Source organism: Thalia democratica, chromosome 2 (assembly GCF_965202585.1).
Source record: "Thalia democratica chromosome 2, ktThaDemo2.hap1.1, whole genome shotgun sequence".
NCBI lineage: Eukaryota > Metazoa > Chordata > Thaliacea > Salpida > Salpidae > Thalia > Thalia democratica.
In genome coordinates this window covers 56728469-56735607 of record NC_139166.1, presented here as the reverse complement: position 1 = coordinate 56735607, position 7139 = coordinate 56728469, and the positions used below count along the sequence as shown (strand labels likewise).

Genomic DNA, 7139 nt, shown 5'->3' with positions numbered 1-7139 from the left:
ATTTTTAAGTTTTCATTTTGACAGCTTGACTCAGGCTAGTTTGCTGTAAAGTCAGACTCTATTTTCTTTAATTCAAAGAATTTCACCTTTTTAAAGTTTTTTACTCACAATCTAAACTACATTTAGTAGTGCCAGTAATTTTTTTTTTGTCTGAAATTCAATTAAATTAATTTTAATAATTAACATTTAAAAGTAATTATTTTATTTTAATTTTCAGAATAAAATTTAATAACATTTTTTCTAACTAAATCAGGTCTTGGTGCTTAGTAGAAATAACATAAAAGTTATTAATATCATATGTAGATAAATCTAAGTGCCAAAAAGTGGAATTTTACTTTATGAACTTTCAAGATAAAAAAATTATCTTTTAGCTTAGTTGATAATGTAGGATATAACACAAAAAAAGTTGTACACCTATCAACTATTTCCTTAAGTCCAAAAATTTAAAAACTTTTGCTTTCTTATTTGATAAAACATGACGTTTACTGTTGTTGAATGACTAAAAATTAAATGATGTCATAGTTTAAATTGAATAGTTTGTTATGTTGTAGTTGAATAACAAAATAAAATGTTTTCAATTTTTGTTTTATAAAACAAAAAACCATAAATGCTATTATTTTATTAGTGATTTTAACTATACTGTCGCTGTAAAAATTAGTGGTCATTTAAGTAATCACTTATGCACACTAGTGTGCACGTTACTTATTTTAGTGTGCACAAAATCTGTTTTAGTGTGCATTAAAAATAATCCTACAATTTGAAAATTACACCAGATAATCTGTAATTCTGGATAAAGAGCAAACAAGCATAAAAAAAATAGGCGTTTTCAATGATAGTTTTGAAACTTTTACTAGATATTATGAACAATTTTCAGAAAACTTAAACTTAGGGGTACACATGTTTTTTTTTTTGCGATTCGGGGTGCACAGATGTTGATTAGCTTCACAACCACAGTTAAGTAAAAACTAATCATAACATGATATTGTTTTACATAACCAAAATAGCTTGACATATATATATATATATATTAGTGAAATAAACAGTTTAACAGTATTTTAATTTTGTTAGCTATTACTTTATTTAAGCCTGTTAAACATTGAACTTAAATTATAAAAAAAGAAAATTAAATGCAAATGTATTGACTGCAATTTTTTAATTTTCAGTTTTGACAAAATTTATCTTTTATTTTAATCTTAGTTAAAATGATAAACTTTAATAAACTAACTATATTATTTTTTATTTAATTTTTTTTGTTAAGTATACTAAAGCAATTAAAAACGTTCATATAAATAAATACGTAGACATGTATATTAAAGTAAATAAAAAAAGATTTATTAAGTTTAAACAACAGGGTTGCCATTACAACTCAGGAACCTTTACTTTTTTCACGTTCAGGTTGACTCAAGAAAATTTTGTTTTTATAAAAAAAACTCATGGTTGTTTTAACAGGGTTTTCACACACCCAAGATACTTAGGATAACTTAATGTATTTTAAAAATTATAAAAACATAAGGATGACTCAGGCAAATTTTTTTTTTTTATAAAGAACTTTTCTGTTTTTAATCTTAGGCCTGTTTATTTATAAATATGAGATTAAGGTTAACATTACTATTTTAAAAAATCATTTAGTTAGTTCAAAGAAAAATAATTAAGTTAATTGAGTTTTTTACTTTTTAAAAACTTCAGTGCTACGTTTACAGGGTTGCCACTGGTCAGACTAAGTTAGTTTTTAACGAAGATTAGAAAAAGTCAGGCTAAATCAGTTTTCTAGAAAAAAATTAGAAAAAACTAAGGCCAAGTCGGTATTTTTGGGGTCAAATGACAATAAGTCATTTTAAGGATAAAATTGGCAAAAAAATTATAATTTGTCAATTCTAGTTTACAATATTTATTAGTTTTTTAAGTCTTAAAATGGTAAAAAATTAACAAAAATCCTTTAAAGTCAAAATAAAATGCAATACCTTCTTAAAAATTTACTTAAAAAATCATTAAATTCCAAAGACTTTAAATGGTTAAGCTAAATAAAAAACTTTGAATAAGTTATAGAAATCCTACATTACAATACTAATTGTTAAATAAATTAGTTAAAACATTGTTTTGAAAGAAAAAGGTTTTGATTTAACTGTAAAAATTATTAAGTCTGAGAAAACTCTTTTTATTTTTTCTCAATAAATTTTTCTTTATGCTTAAAAACTAAACAAGTGTTTACTAAGCTGAATATATAAACTCTTATTTTTAGTTTTATCTAAAAATTAAACTTATTACAAACATCACCTAGTCATGTCAGGAGAAAGCTACCAAACTGATGTTAAGAAAATAAAACTTGAAGCAAAAAATTAAAAATTAACAATTTTTGGTGCAACTTATAAAAACTCAGTTGTTGGTTGTTTTACAACTTTATGCAAAAATGTTTCTACAAAAAAACTGTATGATCGAAATTTACTTGCTTTCAATGGTTTTCGCAATACAAGTAAAATAATTTTAAAATGTTTATAATACAACGTTTATAATTGAAGAAAATTACTGTTTTTTCTTTTATACTTTGAATTTATTGAACGTCTATAATTTTATTTGTACTAGTTTCCTTATATGTTTTATGGTTTTACTATTAGTTAAATTAATCTTAACGTTGAAACCGAATTAATAACTTTAATATAACCTAAAAAATGTTTTTAGAATGAAACAAATTGTTATAACTCTTTTAGCGAAAAATGTGTATTAAACTAAGACTTAAAACAATATGTAAACTAAAGTTTGTTAAAATAAAAACATTTAAAAAGATCAGATATTTGTATTTTAATAAATAGCGACATGGTGTGACTTAATAATTAAAAAAGTGTATTTTTTAGATGTACCATACATACATGAGAGAACACGAAATTATTTCAGCTTTAAAAGTAAACAAGCTTTTACAAAAAGAAGAAACAAGCATAAAGATCAGCAAAATCATCCAACACAAATTAACTGTTAAAAACGTTGTTGCTTTTTAAAATTTAGCTAAACTTTACAAATTACCTACAGTTTCTGAATCATGTTTGATTTACATAGATTGTTGTTTTTCTATGGTATTTGAAACTAATGGCTTCTTAAACTTAGAGTTTAGTCTTCTTGCAAAAATACTTGATAGTTCGGAATTGAATATTCACTCCGAAGTTGAAATATTTAACGCAGTATGTAATTGGATAAAGCACAACAGTGAAAAACGTATTAAACATGCAATACAATTGTTACTAAAAGTTCGACTTCCTTTGTTGTCAGAACTTGCATTGAAACATATATTAGATACAACTTCATCATTAATAGAGAACAATGAATGTTTTAGTATCTGAGAGAAATTTTAAAACATAGACAACTTACATAACATATCAAATAGTACTTATACAACAAGATGTTGTAGTCAAAACAAAATTAACGTCTTAATAAGAAATTATGTTTTAATATTTATGTTATTATGTGTAAAATAAATTTTTCATTCTAATATAGTTTTTTAATCTCTGGTATAGTAATTTTAGAATATGCCTATTTATAAAATAATTTAAGTATTTTGTGCGGCTTAATTAAGTTACTTAGTATCAACTTCTAAATGTCTGAAACTCGTTATATGAGAGATTGATATAAAGTCAGGTTTCAGTTGAGATTTCAGATGGGTAACGTACGGTTAAGATTCAGTCAAATTTTCGACCCGCTAAGTAACTTGAAAACTACTTGTGCAAAATAAACAAAGTTTAATTTTTTGAAACTAAACATTTGAAATACACTTTCAATTTGGGTTTCAGTTCACAATAGTATTTTCTAGATCACAATAATACTAAATCATTTAATTACAGTTTTGCTCGAGTTTTTTATTTTTCTTATATGTTATTGTTTTAAATTATGCAGCCCGCAATTACATTTTTTTAACGAGTTGAAACTAGAAAATATTTTTTAGTAAATATAAATTGTTGACTACAAAAGTTGTCCACCAATAAGCTAAACGTTTCATGAGTAAAGTCTAACATGATTTAATAAAACTTAACCTGATTTATTAAAGTCAAAAATTTTTAGTAAAGTGAAAATAATTTAGTTAAATTTAATCTGATTTAGTTAAGTCAAGTTTGATTTAATAAAGTCAAACATGATTTAATAAAACTTAACCTGATTTATTAAAGTCAAAAATTTTTAGTAAAGTGAAAATGACTTTTTAAAGTCAGACACGATTAAGTAAAGTCATACATTATTTAGTTTAAACATTATTAGGTTCTGATTTAGTTATTAAAACATTTTCTAGTATATTAAGATAGTTTAGTAACGTTGAACAAAATTTGTTCCTACTCTACTTATGCTTTGATAATAAACAAGTTTTCTGCAAATAATTTAGTTTATGTAAAGCAAATGCTTTTCATGGGTGAATTTAAATTTTGAAAATATTGATGTTATTCAGCATTTGAATTCGTATGATATATATAAACGCTACAAAATATCACTAGACACAAGCCTCGATAGCTCAGTCGGGAGAGCGTCAGACTGAAGATCTGAAGGTCCCTGGTTCAATCCCGGGTCGAGGCATGGTTTTTACCGATTTAAACTTTACTTATCATTGGTTAATTTTAATGTAACTTTAATTTATATAGTGATTTATTTAACGTACTTGTTTTGTTTCTTAACGTACATATTTTTTAAACATTATGTATTTGTGCTTTTTTATGATTTATGTTAAAATGATTGTGCTTTAACACTATAATCCCCAAGGCCTGAGTTAGGGGAATACTTTTACTAATTAAATAAAAACTAAATGCTAAATATAAGGAGTTATAAACTTAATAATACCATATATCTTATTTTAAAAGTCCAGAACACCTTAGTAACAACTATCTTAAACACTTAGTATGTATAAGTATCAGAGTGATTAGTTATTATGTACTGCTAAATATATATAGCACAAGTAACAATTTTGCCAACAAAGTTTGTTCAAAGAAAAGCAATCGAATTAACTCACTAAAGAAGCAACTGAAAAACATAACAGTAACAAGAAAACAATAATACTCTCTGGCGCTAATGTGTGTGTGGCAAGAATATAGGCAAAAAATAACAAAAAGTACTTTGTTGAAGCATAAGTTATTCAAGTAAGTTTTAGATAGTTGTAAATTACATTTGTTTATTATATCAAGTTAAGTTTTACTAAGTTTGAAATAAATTTATCATAAATTGTAAGTTTTAAGAAAAGTGAAAAAAGAAATTAAAAGTTGTTGAGTTAGAATTTAAAATGTTTAAGCGACTTTAAAAGTAGAAAAAGCTTAAATATTGTACAACTTTTTCTGTATGTTGTTTGAACAGATCAAAAAAGAAAATATCTTTATAATAATCTTTCCGAATAATGACTCACTTTAAAAGCAGAAAATTTGTAATTATTTTATTTAAAGTAAGAGGGAATTAACATTTCTTTTCTTGAAAAGTATAAAGTAAAGTGTGTAAGTACTTATACAAATAAACTGCAATGCGCTTTAGTAAGACTTTAAAACATATATGTATACAAAAATGTTAGGAATAAAATATTTATTTAATTTTTAAAAATTTTAAACGAAAAAATTTGTCATTTAACTTTTTATAAGTTGATGTTTCATTAATTTACAAAACTAATCTAAGTTAAATTAACAACATAAAATAAATAACTTACTGTTTAAAAAAAACATTTTGATTGTTATGAGAACTTACAAATATTTAGAAATGTTTTAAAACTTAACATCATCAAGTAATTTGAAATATATTGATATAGCACTAACGTTTCAAGTAATAAAGCCTACAGAAGTTTAAGTTACATAAACGTGCTTTAACTGTTACGTCATAACGTTTACTTATACGTTTATAAATGCATAATAAATGATGTCAGCGTAGTCCTACATGGTCTAGTGGTTAGGATTCCTGGCTTTCACCCAGGCGGCCCGGGTTCGATTCCCGGTGTAGGAACATTTTGTTTTGAAAGAAAATTAGAAGTTGGTTTTTAAGCGGTATAATAAATTTCGATTATAAACTACACAAATCTATGAACACTTTAATTTAATTTTTTGTATTTGAAACACATGAAATTAAATAAATTAACAAATTAAAAAGCTGGATTAAACGTTGACTTTAATCACATTTCAATTAAAAAAGTTTAAAAAAAGTTCTATTAAAGTTTTAAATATATACAACATAAAGTAAACTTAATTAAACTAATTAGTAAGTAAGCATTAATGAAAAAAAGATATAGTGCTAAAGTAGTGTTCGATACTTTAGTTGTTTAAGTTATTAGAAAAATAAATAATAAATCAATAAATCTAAAACGTATACAAAAAAGTGATTATGTTTGTTTTAGTATTATAAACTACATTAAAGTTACTACCTTTTAAATTGTTATTTATTTATTGTTGTAAAAAAAAATGAAAAAGTATTTTAAAATAGTGTTTAAATAACTGAAACTAAAAATAAAGTTTACATTTTTTTGTTAAACATTATTTTTTTTTAGTGAAGGTAAAATGGTTTAAAAAGTATTAGTTATAATTAGCCGTAAAGATTTAAAAACTATTGTAAAAGGATTATTCAATTACAAAGAAAATAAGTCGAATTCAATCATTTGTTAACAATTTTGTTTTAGGCAACGCTGATAAGCTGTTTATATTCTGTTTTGCATCGTACTAGACGTATGGGGATATAGCTCAGTGGTAGAGCAATCGACTGGAGATCGATAGGTCCTTGGTTCAAATCCGAGTGTCCCCTCTTTTTCCAAATAAAACAAACAGTTTTCTTGATGTCGAATAATTATGCTTGATGCCCAATGATGTCACTTATTCTCGAGTGGTGACCTTTGCAAGGCATGAGTTTTAACTTTTGCTCGTCGTCACTTTGAACGTATTCCAACCTTACACTGACTTTAACCTCTTGCAAGTGCGAAAATAACACTTTGTGCAAAAGTGACTCTCGTGCAAAAGTGACACTTGTGCAAAAGTGACGGTTCCCTGAACAGTTATGCTTGATGTTGATTATTTGTGCCGTAGTTGACTATGGTGCTTGGTAGTTGTAATCTTTTTTCTTGATGTCAAATATTTTTGCATATTGTTGAACAAACTTACTTAATGTCGAATAATTGTGTTTTATGCTTATTAATTTTGCTCGATGCTTAGTAA

The 7139-nt window shown here is 24.9% G+C and overlaps 3 non-coding genes across 3 annotated transcripts; all 3 read left to right on the top strand.

Annotated features, from left to right (window-relative positions):
* The first annotated feature begins 4472 nt into the window (after positions 1-4472).
* Trnaf-gaa (transfer RNA phenylalanine (anticodon GAA)) lies at positions 4473-4545 on the top strand. The gene has a single exon. It is a non-coding gene; the product is annotated as a tRNA-Phe (tRNA).
* A 1326-nt stretch (positions 4546-5871) lies between these two features.
* On the top strand, positions 5872-5943 carry Trnae-uuc (transfer RNA glutamic acid (anticodon UUC)). Its single transcript has one exon. It is a non-coding gene; the product is annotated as a tRNA-Glu (tRNA).
* A 717-nt stretch (positions 5944-6660) lies between these two features.
* Trnas-gga (transfer RNA serine (anticodon GGA)) lies at positions 6661-6732 on the top strand. The gene has a single exon. It is a non-coding gene; the product is annotated as a tRNA-Ser (tRNA).
* The last annotated feature ends 407 nt before the right edge of the window (positions 6733-7139 follow it).